At 47.3% G+C, this 17,834-nt stretch overlaps 1 long non-coding RNA gene across 1 annotated transcript; it reads left to right on the top strand.

Annotated features, from left to right (window-relative positions):
- Positions 1-10,814: 10,814 nt before the first annotated feature.
- On the top strand, positions 10,815-16,316 carry LOC119452688 (uncharacterized). Its single transcript, XR_005192111.2, has 2 exons — positions 10,815-11,425; positions 16,135-16,316. It is a non-coding gene; the product is annotated as an uncharacterized LOC119452688 (long non-coding RNA).
- The last annotated feature ends 1,518 nt before the right edge of the window (positions 16,317-17,834 follow it).

Raw genomic sequence — 17,834 nt, forward strand, 5'->3', positions numbered from 1 at the left:
TGGGTTTCTTTAACGTGCACTACAACGCAAGCACACGGGCGTTTTTGCATTTCGCCCCCATCGAAATGCGGCCGCCGCGGCCGGGATTCGATCCCGCAACCTCGTGCTCAGCTGCGCAACGCCTTAGCTGAGTGAGCAACCACGGTGGGTGCAGCTGTTTAGGTGTTTCGAATTCGCGATATATTATGGCAAACAATTTCATTCTGAAGGACAGGGTAATCTCGGCGGTGGCGCCGAGCCTCTCGGCTCGGGCAGCTGGTTTAGCAGCGGCGGCAGACGAAGCATTTCCACCGGTTGCGTCGCTCATTGTTGAGAAAGAAAGCGTGATCGAGGGAACGCGTGTTTCGCGCGGAGCGCATTCTGTAGCGGCGGCGGCGGCGGCGCAGGCGAAGTACCACAGTGGGTCCGAAGCCCACGGCAGCGCTTTGTTTTCATATATGGCACCGGTGGACGCGCTCGCCGCGTGCCTGGTCGCCGCCGTACAGCACGTCTCGTGCTGCACTCGGTTCTATAGAGCGCACCTCTTAGGCACCCGTTCCTACGACGAGAGTCGGCGTCGGCGTAACCGAGTGAATGAGCGAAGGGTGAAAGATCGAAGGCGGAGCATAGAGTAACATACGGATTACAAGAGTGGCCACTCCAGCCTAAAAGCGGCTGAGCTACGGAGCTTCATGCCGCCCGCTAGGGGGCAATACAACACTCCCTGTCTCCAAGGGAAGGCGCGTGCTAGTTATCTACTGCAGTAACTTTTCTATAGTGCACTATACGTCTACTTGTCTATGTGACTGTAGACGTGGACGTTGTCAACGGGATCAGCCGGCCGTGAGCGGTGGATGATAAGACTAGTATATAGAATAAAGCATAACGCATCGCCACAACATATCGGCCATGGTGCGATCAGGCAAGGCGACGCTATATAAAATACGTGTGATAACGTCTCCGTGGTCTTCGCTGGGTTGGTCTGCCTGAACGTCTGTCTGCTTGGCTGCTGCTTAGTAAGAACGCCTTCATTACGTTCTTTTTTCCCTTCATTACTTTGCAGATTGCTTATGTATTTGTCACTTCAGCCCTAAGTTGACATTTGTCACGTTGTGCTGTTCGGTGCACAGAGCTTTTTTGTGTTCACTTCGTGCAGGATGTTCGCGGATTGCTTCACATTAAGTAAGAAACAGCAATTTGGAATGCTGCGCAGCACGTTTGCGAGAAAATCGTTTCTTGGCGCGAGAAAGTGAGTCAGCACACTCCGGTACACGTAGTCTGAATCCAATGCATGTGTGTGCAATTGTGTGAAAGAATGCAGTTATGCTTAGGATCGTTATTCGTGGCGTTCACAGATTGCTCGAAGCCTTTGTTACGAGCGCAATTAGAGAGAACTTGCGAATTGAGAAGAATGTTTGTAAGCTGGCCACAACGTATTCTGCATAAACACTCCTGCCTCAGTAGCCCATGCATGGCACCAAGGTTGCTTTTTTTTTTTAACTGCGGCAATTGCACATGACGCTTTTCGCAAAAGGGCGATGTGAAGTGCGAAGGTGAAAATCTGTGCGAAGGCGGGAGAGAAGACATAACCAACACTTTTTTTTTTCAGGTCATGCCGTCCGAAGTCAAGTACTACAGGAATTACTGCTGTGTTGCGTGGTGCAGTAACAACGGCAAGACAGGGAGAGAGCGTGGTTGGCTGACAACTGTAGTGAGCAGCCTTCATTCCTTGTTTGCTATGCAGCCCGAAACTAAAGAAAGGTTAGGCTTCAAAGGACCAGCGTTGTTTTCATCTTTAATGCTAATGCTGTCTTCTGCAGTTTTACCGTTTTGTGGGGATTTTCGTAATACCGCCTTTTTATTACTCTTGTGAAATTTATTCTCAACTTATGGCAGCTGTATTGGCATGTCTTGCACTTTGCTGTGCACCCATCTTTCTGTGCTTGCGTTCATCGAAAGTTGCGAGAAAAAAAAAAGTGTGCACGTGCTTACTGAGAATATGACTTCAAAATAAAATGTTTCGTCTGTTCCAACACTTGTCATATTTATTTAAAATGTTTGCATAAACACACAGTGGCATCGTGAGCTCGCTGCTCTGGCGGTACAGCTTACACGAAGCTACTCGATGCATGCAAGCAACGGGTTAAAAAAATCAAAATATAGCCTCCGGGACGAGCACTCGCACGGAATCAATCTTGGAGGCTGTGTAAATTTTCTAATCGCCAGAAGATAGCCTTCGCGATTAGTTTTCTTGTGGTCCCAATCTCTGAGTCTGCGTAGATTCCATAAACCCGCTAGGTGCACTGCGAAGCCAAATCAGCTAGGAAGCCTACAAGACAGCGCTTGCATGTAGGCTCCCTAAAATGTAGGCTCCCTAAATGAGCTGAAATTCCTATATAGGAAAAGTACCGCCATTCTTTGGTCAACGCCGCTTCTCTCTCTCCTGTATCTCCGATTGGACGAAGATAGCGCGCGCTTTCACTTGTTTATATTTTGCCCTTTTTCCGCCTCAGAGCCATGTTGATAGTCACTCTGCGCAGCTGCGGTCGCCGGCGGCGGCCGCGGCGCGCGCCCGGCCTGAAAGCTTCAACGGGGACTTTCTAGGGCCGCCACCGTCGACATGCTTTCGTAAGCAAAAAGTAAAGAAAAGAAACAAGCGCTTTAGGAGAGGAGACGACGGAGGAAAGAGTAGATGGTGGTCTTTTACTATACAGGGACTTTAAAATCAGCCGCAGCGGCCTATGGAAGTGTCCTCTCTTATCCTTGTATATGTTACTCTATGGGCGGAGTGCCGCGGCGTTATGAAAGACGGGAGGGGGAAAACGAAGCGGAGGGTGCAGCGGAACCATGAGACGGAAAGCGGAACATGGTATGGAGAAGTAGCGCGCATAAGGTCCGTCGGCGGCGGCTGCTGTGAATCGCGCCAAGAAGTCACCCACGCGCTGGCTCCCGCGATCTCCAGATAATGCGAGGCAGTCGCGCCACACTTAGCTCGTCCGCAATGTGCCGCACGAGGCAGATTGCCCGCGCCAGCAAACATATGGCGAAATGAAATGGCGCTCAAAAAAATATGGCGCTCAAATGTCGCATTAGGGGAGTATCGTCATCGTCAGTCAATTTTTATTGCGATAGCATTTATGTGGACACCCCAAATCGGATTTCTACCGTCGCCGTCGCTGTCGCCGACGCCGTGAGGCTCTGTATGGCGTCAAGAGCGATGAAATCGTCGCCGCGTGCCGTATGCTGTATGTGCTAGTGAAAGGGCACGAGGGACGCGCGCTTTCACGGGGAGCAAACGCACGGCGGAGAGCAAACGCGCGTTCTGCGCTGCGCTCCATGAAGGGCTGCAGAATAAGGCGTCTCTTTCATCCGTTACAATCACCATATATATAGAGAGCAAACGTGACTTCTTCCGTGGCGCGAGAGGCCATGGGGGGACGGGAGGGTGAGAGGGGAGGCTAACGTTTAGCTGCGGCAACAAATGCGTATTTGTATAAAAACGTTGCGAGGCGAGAAGGTGGTAAAGACTTCTGACGCTGCTCGACGAGTGTCCCGTTATGATCTCGTCGAAAACCTCCGAGCCGCCCCCAGAGGAACCGGCAACAGTCACCAATGCCGCGCGCGTTCGATGCGAACGCGGCAAAACGCCGAAGGCGTCGACAACAGTTGGACACGTTGCTGGTGCTGCTGCATGTCCAAGTTTATGCAGCTGATAAAACTAATAATCTTACTCTGTACAGCTCTCTGCTAATTTGCTATCGCAATTGATGCTTCGCCTTTCGGGTGAAACTGCGACCATTTTTTATCCTCATCCTTTCGCCATCATCTCCTCCTCTGTTTTCCTCCCCATTCTTCCGCTGCACCCTCCTTCTCCGTTTTACTCTTAGCGCTCACTTCGCTCTCGCCATCTTTCATCTCCCGCAGCGCTCCGCGTTCGCTCTTTCATCCTGCGCTGTGCTGGGTTGCTGGGTTACGCCGAGGGAAGGCGATGCTCCAAGCAAAAACGGGCGCCTAAGAGCGCAGATGCCCAACTTTTGGGAGGGGTCTTGCGCCCTTGTCGTCCCCCTGTGCAGCTTCCAGCAACCTAATGGAGACAAAAGTAAAGCGAAAGCCACGCATCGGTGCAATAACAATGGCTTATGGTGATAAGTATACGTGCCTTCCATCCTTTGTGCAGATAGAAATAATTAAATAAATCAATAAATCAATCAAGTATACCTTATACCTACGATAACAAGCTGTTATACTCTAACTCTCCTTATACTTCAAAGATTCGAATAAAAAACTGTGACAAGTTATTTGTGAGGTGAAGTTCTTTAAGTGCGATGTTCACTTTATGATTAATTAGGAAAGTATTTTCGGGCCCCTTTTAGGAACACGGTCTACTAAAATCATGCAGCAGGTGTTAACAACAGCGTCTCTCTAGGTGACCAAGCTTTGGAATTATTTAACAACTTGAGCGCTTCGTTGCAGAAACTTGTGTACGCGTTAGGTGATTTAACTCTCAAGTGGCTTATAAAGTGCGACATAGTCTGAAGCCTGTTATACATACGCGGAAGACTAGCGGCGAAGAATGGCGGAGTAATTAAAGGCATGGTTTGCAAGAACAGGTTTGCGGCAGCTAGCAACATTCCTTCTCCTCCTTTGAGTGACTGCTAGTCAAAGAGAGAAAGACGTAATCCATGTAGCTTGGCGCAAACCCATAAATATTCAGAATCAGCGCCACGTTTTCATCACTTTCGGGGACCATGTTTACAAAAATAACCCACCACCGCTGAAGTTCTTTTTTTTTATTGTCAAATATAACAGTTTTATTTCGTTATTTACGTTGTTTCACAAAATAATAAATAGCCTGCACTCTAGGATGTGCGTGAACAGCAATGTTTTGGCGTTTGACATTTTCAGCACGTCTTAAGAGAATAGTGCAGTAATAAAGTGAAGCATACTTTGCTCATACTTACTACTCGCACCCAACATATTGTGGCGTTGTAATGACGGTGAAGGACACAGTAGTGAAAACTGTGAATCACGAAAGTAACCATTTATTGGGCGAACTTGTGCCACGCAAAAAAAGAAAAAAAAAAACACAAGAAAGAAACAAGCAACAACGATACCGGCGAGCGCAGTCGGCGATCGTCGAAAATCCGATCCGCGGGTCAAGCGCGTAGGCTTTTATGACTTTTATGACTCGTAGAAGGTTCCAGCGCCATCGCTACTGCCCGCGTGCCTTCCAGAAAGTACTGCACAATTCGTGTCGCACATACAATCTGATTGCACAAGGTTCGGCGAGAGCGCACACAATGGAAAGAATCAACGATAATATTCGAGTAAGTTCCATCTAATGCAGGCGCTTCTTCCGCTGACCAATAAATAAGTTATTAGCCGGCGAAATGATATGTCCAAAGTAAAAAAAAAAAGATAAATAAGTGCACCTGTCAACAGCATTAAATATGTCGATGCGAGTGATTTTTCCCTTCGAAATGCTCTGCGGCGCAAATTTTTTTCACTGGTGTGCATTTTTCGTGGGCCACTGATGCGCTTGTGTTCTATAAATGAATGTGAATCTGCAACTTTTTTTTTATTGCGATAGCAATTATATGGACACTTCAACCGGATTTCTGCCGTTGTCGTCGCCGTCGCCGTGAGGTTCCCTATAGATAAAATCTTCGCCGCGTGCCGTATGCCCGAGCGGAAGCGTGCGGGGACGCGCGCTATCACGGAGAGCGAACGCACTCAATCTCCCACGCGCAAGCAAGGAAGCGGGAAGCCAGCGCCGGAGGGAGCGGGGGGGGGGCGCACTTCTACTCTGCCAACAACCGCGCTCGTCGCTCGCCGCACCGTCTCTTATAATGAAACTTTTGCGCACAGAACACGAAACCACAACGAAGAAGTACACAAGGACTAGCGCAGGCTCTTTCTCTACTGCGCTAGTCCTTGTGTACTTCTTCGTTGTGGTTTCGTGTTCTGTGCGCAAAAGTTTCATTATGATGCCAAACCAACTAGCCCGCCTATCCGTTTTAATACCGTCTCTTAGCTCCACACGGCTCTGACCTTTATGCGCCGTGCATTCGCCGCTCAGTTTCCGTTGAAGCGATAGACCGCCCGTACCTTCGCCCGTTGCGGCCTATGTGCTTGCTGCCAGCGTTTTGACAGTCGTTGTCTGCAGTCATTCAGTGTGATCTATTCATGTTTGTTTGTGCGCGCTCACACCACGCTTGTTCATTCAGTTAGTAATAGTCGGGCCACATTTTCCAACGCACGCTACACATGCAATGCTGCCCGGATCGGCAGTGCAGCGCTACAGTGCAGCGTGTCCCTTCGCACGCGCTGCCCACGGGAAGCACTTCTCATCAACACCACCGTTTCACACGCGCCTTCTCGTGGTCATCGAGTCTCTCTTCATGTCGGTCTACTTACGCCGCAGCACACCTGCTTACTTAATCAGCTCATGTTTACTACAATTCATATTGCTACCAAAGCCGCTCACCTTACTTCGTATGACATTGCTGTGTTGCTATCGCATTAATTGCTTCGCCCTTAGAGCGAAACTTTGACATTTTTTTTCTTTTTCATGAGCGAGTGAGCTTCTTACTGGAAAGTCGTATTGGCACGTGTCAACAGAGCTGCGTGGCACAGTGGCGTGGCGTTATTTTCAAAATTACTCATACCACCAGTTAGTCTTCGCAGAAAGGACACAATTATTCAGCGAAGTGAAGTATTAAAGAAGCAGTATGTGAAAATAAATCTTTCAGCAGAGATGACCACATGATTGACGTAGGTTTTAATGATGTATGCGCAGCTTTCCTCAGGACTGAAGCGCATTGCTACTTCCTCGACGTCACTGTTTTCAGACACGTTTATATAAAGGTTCGACGAAATACTGTTTTCATCGGAGCCGATAAGATCCTACGATATTTTTGTAAGCAGGAAGAAATGTTTACGCAGGCATTCGTTATCTTTGCCTTGATGTACATAACTACACTTCACTGTCAAAAGCCTACCATGGGCCGACAAGTTACCAAGGAAGGTATGTACGATTGCTAGTAAGCATTCAGGAACTTTACATTGTATAATTAGTTGTGCTACGTGCTACTTAGCATCCCAAAACAACACATGGGGTTATGAGTACCTCGGTAGTGGAGGGCTGCAAAATAATTTTGACCAGCAGGGCCTTTTTGAAGTCCGATTGAATCTAAGCACAGGAGTATTTTTACACTTCGTCATTGTTGACAATTCGCCACTGTGGCCGAACTTACGACCTAGCTACGTAAACGTCTGCGGCAGGTCCGGGTTTAGTAGACAAGTTGCGGCGGCACAACTCTGTTAGGGTATTCTACAAAAACACTCAAGTAATACGATTTCTATAAATGGTAAACAACTCAATTATATCAAAGTTTTTCGGAGCCCTCCTTTGCGGCGGCTCTTTTAGGAACTATTTTTTAGGTTACGTTAAACATTATAGCTTAAGCAGTTATGCAGAATCAGGCATAATTGCACAATGGACAGCACACATTGGTGCTATCTCAGAACATTGTTTGTGAACATGCATGTCAAGATTATATGAAAGAGTCAATACGAGAATACATTATTATTTTTCAGGAGGCGATCATCATAGTATTGCTTAGGTAGTCGCTATTAGTGGCGGCTCAAATAACTAAAATGAAAAAGTCTTATCAGAGCAGTTTCTATGTCGTCTATCTGCTGAATTAAAACTATACCATTAGATATATTCATACGAAAATAAAGATGTAGATCCAAATCGCAATCTGCTATTTATGTGAAGCTATTGTGAAGTGGCAAGATATAACTAAACCGCATGCGTAGAATTGTGTGTTGATTTCGTAAGAGGTTACTTTAAAAGAAACTAAGTGAATGTTCTCCTAAATAAAGATACATTTATGACGGGATTGTTTTGGCTTCCTCTATGCATATATTATGGGAACGCCGCCAGATCAGACACATGAGAGTGATTAGTAAAAGAGAAGAAGACGGAGAACGCGGGAGGAGTGACGCTCGGAGGCAAGCATGCAAGCAAGCGAGTGAGGCTGGCGGGGGTGCGAGCTGGGGCTGGACGCTGCTGTTTACGGCTAGTCAGGACTGGAATCTGCTGACTTGGAATTCGGGACCGCGCCGGTCCGCGTGTTCCCACATTACCGCCTAAAACTTGACTCCCCGGCTGCGTTTCGGTATAGACCATGGTAGTAGGAAAGGCAGGCGGCGCCCGTTCCACCGTCTTGCGACATAGATCTCCTTCTGTGCCACAAGACCCGACCAGATGTGCCCCCGGGAAGGGCTTATGAAAAGAAAAATTGTCATCCGCCCGTAAGCAGCAGAAGACTACAATAGCTTAGGACCTTCAAGTTTCCTCAAAACCTCGTCAACTCGGAGGCTGCACCATCTGGTCTGCCGCATATTCATGAGGTGTACGTCCAGGAAGCCAGCCAAATTGAAGACCTCCGAGTTCCTGGAAGTCGTTGGTGACTCGAACGTTGCGTGCTCCGCCGATATACGTTCTGTGCAGAATTCTGTCATGTATTTGTCCGCCGGCGAGGCCGCCATGCCCTCACTACAAGGCACCATGGGCCAGTGCCATCATTGCCTTGGCAGAGGTAGGGGCTGTATGGGAACGCCATACTAATTAATTAACGTTGTAATTTAGTGATGTGAGATACGAAGTGGAAGATCGTAAGAGGGAAGTATAAATAACATTGATGGATTAGCGGCACATGGGAACTTGGAGTAGTTTACCTATGGACAGGTAGTGCTAGCAGAGATAAAAATAAAGAATTGATTGATTGCATAGGAAGGAATATAATCGAGTTCAAGAAGTCGGCCCAAATTGGTATTAGCAGGGTATATGATTGTGCACATGGAAGATTTAGATGGAATACTGATTGCACTGGTGGTCACTGCTGGATATCTGGGGTGAAGAAAACCTTATAGTAGTCAACGGGGAGAATAATTGTTATGGAGAGGTGACGGGGCAATAAGGAAAGAGTATTTCACCTTAAAAAATGAAATACTCTGCTCACACTTTCGCCAAAGGCATTATAATGTAAGCAGTACTACTGTAGGAAGACGACGAGGCGTGTAGTTCCAACATTTATTTGGGAAGGCGGGGAGCGGAGCGCGGAGCGGCCGTTGCGGTGACCAGCCCGCTCAACAAAGTGAGCGCGTTCTATGGCTGATGCGTCCGAAGCACAGCAAATTGCAGGTGGAGCCGCTACACTACTGCGTAATCTAGTTTCAGTAGACTCTAAAGCTTTCTAATACGAAAGCTGTTTGGCCACAACTTTTTAAGCTTTTCTGTATTCTAAAACAAAACTGTGTCTCAACTGATCTATCATGACCGTTCAGGTAATGTGAATAGCATTTTCTTAGGCAATGAATTTATTCTACACTTAATGGGTCTGTGTTGTTCTATGTATACCTTATGCACTTGGTACGCTATATGCAATAAGTACACTTTACCTCAAGTGTAGGGTAGGAAACCGGCGCGAACCGGGTGGCACGACGGATGTCACTGGGATGATCTCATAGGTGATATTGGTCACAATTCGTAGAACGCGGTAAGGACCTTTGTAGCACGGAAGGAGTTTCTCGGAGAGCCCTGCTCGTCGGCAAGGGGACCAAAGTAGTACGAGAGAGCCTGGTGAAAAGTATGCCTCACGATGGTGGCAATTGTAAGCGTGCTTTTGAGTTTCCTGCGATGCCAACAAATGAGTAAGGGCAAGCTGGCGCGCATGCTCAACGTGGGCGATGGCCGTGAATTCCGTACCAAGGGGAGCTCGAAGCATCCGATGGTAATACAGGGTCACGACCGAAGAGCAAGTAAAAGGGGGAATACCCCGCACCTCCACCAAAATGTCACGGGTATAAACTATTTACAAGATTTATTTACGGAAGATAGATAAACAGCAGCTGAGAATACAGAGAGGCTGTTGCGACTTCGTCCTCTTCTCGGTCGTCGACATTGTCTGCTTTCCTCACCGTAACAATATATACAGTATGCAGAGAAGGTGCATATGAGTAGTTGAAAATTCGTGATACCCTTAACGTATAGATGGCATAGCCCATGCAAACGTCTCCTGTGGTGCAGTGAATGAGCGTTTCGACTGCGGCGGTTATGCAGACGCTTAGTTTTGGGACGGCCCACCTTGATGCGGTAACTGCACCGCACAGTGACGTGGACTCGACACCAGAAGCACTCGTCAATACACATGCGCCTAGCACGCAGTGATCACTATGTGGATATCTAAAGCGTTGTTGGAGAAACGCGAGCAGAGCAGCACCATGGAGAAACAAATACAAGGTTGACACAACATGGCCTCAGCCGACGCGATGGTGCGCCACGTATATAGAGGCCACCAGAACACAGGCTCCAAGCCAGACGCTCTCAGAATACCTTCTACTGGCACTCAAGAAAAAAAAAAACTTTCAGTTTCACCCGAAAGGCGAAACATCGATTGCGACAGCATATTAGTGGACAGCTATACGAAGTAAGGCTGGTAGTTTTATCGGTCGTATTAACTAGCAAGCATTCGCTTACTAAATAAATTAACAAATCCTGGTGTCAGGCGCGCACAAGGGAACATGAGCAAATCGCACTCGATGACCGCGGACACTCGCTTTCAAAACCCTGGCGCGAGGAAGCGCGGCAGCAGCTGTGAACGAAGTGATATTCGGGCTGTCTATCGCTTCAACGCAAACTGAGCAGTGACAACACAGCGCACACAAAGCTACAAGCCGTCGGCGCTCCTAGACTGGGCCCCCAAAGCAGATCGCTTCCAAGTTAAGCCCGCGCGACCGCGCTCGGCCGAAGTAAAACGCCCGCCCCTCCCGCGGTGGCATTACGGTAACCACAGGCGAGCTAGGCGTTTTGGCAGATGGGTGGAGGCGCGAACGAAAGCCCCTCCATACTACTAATGCTGTGATGAAGGAGCTTTCGCGTAGGCGCACATGAGCAGGCTGATCGCTGTGTGATTTGGCCGTTCAACTGTGTAGTATCCGCTGCAAGTTCTAATTGTAGTGAGTGCATTGGCTGCGACAAAATTAAGCACTTTTTTGATATACCGAGATATGAAAACGTTTGCGGCGTTAGGTATTTCTGCCTTGAAGAATACGTTTGCACTGCATGGTGGGGTCAATTTTAGGGAATGTCAGTATCATTGCGTATGGTACTCTGAATGGAAACAAAGTAACATTAATTTGAACAGTCGCCTACTGCTTTCTCAGCTAGAAATTTCATTTGCAGCGTGGCATGACATCCCACTAAAGAGGGCTAAATGTTTGGACAGTAACAGCACTAATTCAACATTATTTTGACTACATTGATTGCAGGAAGCTGTAAAGTCAACAACACAAGAGTCTTGCACGGCAGATGGACGACAATGCAATACCCCTGTGCCAATGTGTCTTGCCGCAATAAGGTTGTGACGTGGCAGAAGTCAGTGTGCTTTCCTCAAGCGCCAAATGCCCTTTGTCTAATTCTGAAGAGAGTTCAATTTTGTATTATTCAAAGAGCTTACCTTGATTGAGCTCATTTTATTGTGATAGCAATTATATGAACACTGCTGGCGCATTTCCGCCGTCGCCGTGAGATTCCGTATAAACTCCACGGGCGATCAAATCGACGCCGCGCGCCGTATGCTGTATGTGCGAATGAAAGCGTGGGACGGTGAGCCGGCAATCGTTGCTCAATCTCGCGCACGCAAGGGTGGGTAGCGCGACGGAAGTGAGCATTCTTCCAATCACGTGCAACGCGCCGAAAGGAGGGTAGAGAGGCGGGGGAAGGAGGGAGGGTAGGGAGGCGGAGGAGGGCTGCGCGTCCGCGCGGCTGTATCTTGAAAGCCATCGGCGGTGGCGCATCAGTCCGCGCTCGCTGTCTTTTCGCGGCTTAGTTCGCGTTTATGCGAGCAGCGACACGAAGGTAAATTCAATCGCTGCTGCAGCCGCGCTTACTCCAGCGTTTTGACAGGGAGTTTCCGCAGTCATCGAGTGAGATGCGTTCATGTTTGCTTGTGCGCGTGTGACACCATGCTTGTTAATTTAGTTAGTATGCCTATGTTTACAAGTTTAACAGAAGATAAAAGTCCTATCCTTACTTCGTATAGCAGTCCACGTATTTGCTTTAGCAATCGATGCAAACTGCGACTTTTTGTCTTGATTCGCCCTTTTTGTCTTCCTTATTTAAGATCAAGATAAACAAAGGAGCTATTGTCGCCGTTCATAGCAACGGCTACCTGGTATTTATTTAAGGACAGAAAGGTATTTATCCTCCTTATTCGTGTTCCACTTTTTCCGCAGCACTTCGAAGGAAAGACAAACGAATGAAGAAACAAATGTTCGCAGACTTTAAAAGAAGAAAAGGTTGATCGCAAGTTTGAACATGAAAAGGGGGGTACCAGCGAATACACAGAAGAAAAAAAAGTCGCAGTTCGCTCGAAAGGCGAAGCATCGATTGCAATCGAAAATTAGTAGGCAGCTATACGAAGTATGGATAGTAGTTTTATCGGCCGTATAAAAGCGTAAACATTCGCTAATCTAACTAAATTAACAAGCACGCTGTCACGCACGCACAGATAAACATGAACACATCGCGCTCGATGACCCCGGAAACTTGCTGTCAAAACTTTAGAGGGAGGAAGCGCGGCGGCAGCAGCGAGCGAATTGACCTCCGTGCTGACACTCGCTGCAACACGAACTAAACGTCGAAAGCACAGCGCATACGAAGCTACCGGCATTCCGTGTGGCTTACTTTGTCCACATCGCAGATAGCTTTGAAGATGAGGCCCGCGCGGGCGGGCACGTTGTCCACGTACGGCGTACTCGCGGCCGCGCCGTAAGCAGCTGCCACAAGAGTAAAACGCCCCCTCCTCCCTCTTTCGAATACCCTCTATGGCTCGCGCGCGAAAAAAGAGGAGACGCTTCCACCCCACCCTCCTCCCTAGCGCACGCGATCGAGACTGAGCCGCGACTTTTGGCTGACCCTCGCAAGCTTTCACTCGCCCATACACCGTACGGCACGTGGAGCCGACGTTATCGTGTATGGACTTTATATGGAACATCACGATGACCGCAGAAATGTGCTTGGAGTGTCTATGTGATTGCTATCGCAATAAAGGGCGTCAGACACGGATGGACGCTGGACTTTCAACTGTACTTTATTGGCATCTACACTGGTGCAGAAAACCCCCGACGCATGCGCATCTTCAACTCCTCCCAAGACACTTGCATCAATATCAGTTTCATCTCCTTCATCATCCGCTAGGCAGGCACGTTCCTTGTTCGTTGAGCACAAATACGTATCACTGATACAATTATCCTACTGATTTCCAATGGGCAAGGCTTCCAAGATTTCCAGCGCATATCTAGTTTTTGTCCACCCTAGAATAGCCACACGATCGAGCATCAGCAGACAACGAACTTTATTTGATTCTGAGGAGGTGTCAGCACACTTTTTTTTCACTTCTCACAGCTGCGACAATGAGCTGCGAAATTGATTCCCTGGTCCCGCTTAACGAAATCCGAAAGATAATTGTGTAGAGTGATAGGGCTTTGTGTCTAACGAATAACGAAATGTACCTACCTAGCAGGTAGGTAAACGGTGATAAAACTGATATTGATGCACGTGTCTTGGGAGGACTTGAAGATGCGCATGCGTCGGATATTTTATGCGGCAATGTACATTCTATTATAGTACAGGTGTAAGTCCAGCGTCCATCCATGTCTAACGTCTTTTTCTTGTGTACGCGTCCTTGTGTATTCGCTGATACCCTCTTTTTTCAAGTTCGTCATGTACCAAGTGGGTCCAGAGCTTGCGCTAATCGTTAAGTGTACAATAGCAGCTAATGTGAGTTAGGGTGCACCAGACGGGTGATGACTATAGCCTACCGCACAATGTCCACCACATCCAGCACACCTCCATGAACACGAGCTGATCAAAATCACCAAAGCGGCCACATATTCATGCATAATATATGACCATCCCTTGGCCATTCTTACAAACAGTCAAATTCGCCTCCTCGAACAAAATGGGAAAATGCCCTTGCACAGAAATGACAGTACCCCACTATGTCATTACCACTGACATGAAAGCGCTGCACTCCATAGCATGGTGGAAGAAAAGCTGCAAGCACAACACAAGACCCAACTACATCGTCTCCACACCTCTCGCCAAGATACCACAGTCCTCCATGAACTAAGCTACGACGTCAATTGCCTGCCTGCTGCTTCTCTAACACTTGGTACAATGGACTTGAACCAAAGATTTACAATGATTACAATATGAATCTGCAACATAATAATGAAAGCCGGCAAGTCAGAGCTGACGACCTCTAAACTCCCCCGTATACCACATATTATGTGGATGCTGCTGACACCGCGGATGGAACCACCACTGTGGTTTTCGAATCAGGTGACGACACCACCACCACAATCATCATCATCATCATAATAATAATGATCATCATCATCCTATATTTTATGTCCCCTGCAGGACGAAGGCATCTCCCTGCGATCTCCAATTACCCCTGTCTTGCGCTAGCTGATTTCAACTTGCGCCTGCCAATTTCCTAATTTCATCACCCCACCTATTTTTATGCCGTCCTCGACTACCCTTACTTGCTCATGGTATCCATTCTGTAACTCGAATGGTCCACCGGTTATCCATCCTACGTATTACATGGCCTGCCCAGCTGCATTTTTTTCTCTTAATGTCAATCACAATATCGGCTATCCCCGTTTGCTCTCGTGATCCACACCGCTCTCTTCCCGTCTCTTAACGTTAGGCTTAACATTTGCTTTTCCATTGGGGTCGGTAACTTGTTCTCGAGCTTCTTTGTTAACCTCCAAGTTTCTGCCCCATATTTTAGCATACGTAGAATGGAATGCTTGCACACTTTTCTTTTCAATTACAGTGGTAAGCTCCCAGTCAGGATTTGGCAATGCCCTGCGTATGCAGTCCAACCTAATTTTATACTTCTGTAAATTTAATTCTCGTGATCAGGATCCCCTGTGAGTAATTGACCTAGATAAACGTACTCCTTTTACAGACTCTAGAGGCTGACTGGCTATCCTGGATTCTTGTTTCCTTGTCAGGCTATTGAACATTATCTTTGTCTTCTTTTTAATAATCTTCACCCTCGCTCTAAGGCTTTCTCAACCTTACTCTTACACAAGAGCCACATATACCTATACTGTTTAGAAATAGGAATGTGCTAACTATTCCTTCATCCATAATTCTCGCTTTGTGGCCCGCACATTTACACACACGTCGCTTAGTCTGCTTAGACGACAACTGTTTGCCGAATGGTACGTATTATTTTCTCAATAAGTTAACCCATAGACTGTGACATCAAATGACCTGGCGCACGAAGTGGGCACCATGATTTACGGAAAACACTCGTGCAGCGACCGTGTTGGGCATTAAGCAATAAAAGAAAATCAGGTTTGTGCAAGCGCTATAACACTTTTATTATATTTATGAATGTTCACAAGTGCGCTTTGTGAATTTACAAACCAACTGGTATTTATTTTATACCAACTAACCATTCAAATCACGGGCTAAGCTGAGAATCTATATCATGGTGCGTAGAAAGAGCCATTTGAGTTTCGTAGCTTCGGCAATACTCGTACTCATAGAAAAGTTGTCCCCAAGTATAGTTGCCAAAGTATTTCATTTCATTTATTTCCCATCACTCCTTTAACTTCATTATATTTAAGTATAGTTGTGTGTCATTTACTTATGTCAAAGTACGAACTTAAACGATTGCTTACTCTTAGTTGTTATACTCTCATATTTCATTGTGCGCGTAGCTAATTGTACGAACATGGATTTCGGAGAGCTCCTTCTCTTGCCCTGTAAACAATGAAGACTCTTGTGTGTGTTAACACGCGGGTGGCAGATACCCTTTCGTGATAAATTATCTATTCTTCAGTTCAAACTCTGCTTATATTGTGTTTTTATTTGACTCTTTCGCGTCTCTATTCCACTATGCATGTCGAAGCCACTGCAATACGCAGTCGCTTTTCTTCTCGCTTAGAAATATGACATAACAGTTTATAAACAAAAATGATACTCACACTGCTTCACATTTTAGTGAGCATTGCTGCTGTGCATACAACTTATATGCATCAATTCTTAACCTTCTGCAGCTGCACCCCTCCTTTGTTGCAAGAGGATCCAAGCTGTCAATTATTGAGTCATGATGGAGAATACCCGATATGCTGCCCCAATTATGTGTGCGAGTAGAACTGAAAGGGGTCATCATTGTTTCTGCACCAAACCATTTGACATATGACATCTGCAGAGAAGACTTTTCACGCGCCTACAAAAAGTTCATCTTCCACGCGACACTAATAAATTTTATTCAAACGCTTATTCTAGTTTATTGAGTAAATAAATGTTGTATAAACAGCTGATGTGGAGTTACATGCATTTGTGAAATAATTGAGCCACAAGGTAAAAAGAAAAAAAAACTGCTTCACTCGCATTGAACAACGAATACGAATACTACCATAATTTCCTAGCCTATACCTTATGCTTTTGCCTCTTCAATCTTCAGTCATATAGTTCCAAAATCTGTTTCGTTTTTGATTACTATCCTCTACAGATTTTATTCTCCTGTGTTTTCTCTATGCAGCGTAGCATGTCATAGATGAAATTGTCTGTTGATCACCGGGGCTCTCGCAACGCATTCCTTTTCATTACATTCGCATATAATTCTTCCCGAAATGACACTGCCGACTATTTCCCTTTTTACCTTTTGTTTGGCCGTGAGCTTCTCCTTCCCATTGGCACATTGCTCATTCTGATGTGAACTCGAGTTATGTGCAAACACGTCATACCCCCGTCCGTGTTCACATCGCCCGAAAAGTCGCCCGGGACCACCTGTCCGAGCTCCGGGTCGCGCAAATGTTCAGTAACGACTACTATAGAGAATGGCCCAAATCCTTGGTCTTGCTCTGGACACCTTTTTATTGAGTCTGAGTCTCTGAGAAGCTCCTCTCGAGCTATCGCGGTGCGTACCGCATCTTGCGTGAAGTCACCGACGTGACATACCATGAGGTTTCCTCCCTGGCACCCACGTCGTCATTTGGTGGGCCAGCGGCTAAAAGTTTTCATGTACCCGCTTTCTATCAGTACTACGCCGCTACGCACTATTTGCCATAGAAGGTACTGGGACGGTGCTTTTGCCACCGGGAGTTGTGTAAAGACTGCTGTGTGCATCGATGAAGACGGCAATGGTTTTTTACGGCCGCATGTTGCTCGTGCTGTGTCATTTTAGCATGTCTTTTTGAGTGCGTTGTCGTTAATGGTGTGTATCGCAGGTGACGTGGGCCAACCTGTTAAAAGAAAGCTACAAGATAGAACCAAAGGTGTTTTGTTGCCTATCACCTTTCACAGGCTGGTGAATTTTATTGCGATAGCAATTATATGGACACTTCAACCGGATTTCTGCCGTCGCCGTCGCCGTCGCCGTGAGGTTCCCTATAGATAAAATCTTCGCCGCGCGCCGTATGCCTGAGCGGAAGCGTGCGGGGACGCGCGCTATCACGGAGAGCGAACGCACTCAATCTCCCACGCGCAAGCAAGGAAGCGGGAAGCCAGCGCCGAGGGAGCGGGGGGGGGGGGGGGTGGCACTTCTACTCTGCCAACAACCGCGCTCGTCGCTCGCTCACACCATCGCTTATCTCCACACGGCCCTGACCTTTATGCGTCGTGTATTCGCCGCTCAGTTTCCGTTGAAGCGATAGACCGCACGTACCTTCGCCCGCTGCTGCGGCGTATGCGCTTGCTGCCAGCGTTTTGACAGTCGTTGTCTGCAGTCATTCAGTGTGATCTATTCATGTTT

Source organism: Dermacentor silvarum, chromosome 5, assembly GCF_013339745.2.
Source record: "Dermacentor silvarum isolate Dsil-2018 chromosome 5, BIME_Dsil_1.4, whole genome shotgun sequence".
In the NCBI taxonomy this organism is placed as follows: Eukaryota; Metazoa; Arthropoda; class Arachnida; order Ixodida; family Ixodidae; genus Dermacentor; species Dermacentor silvarum.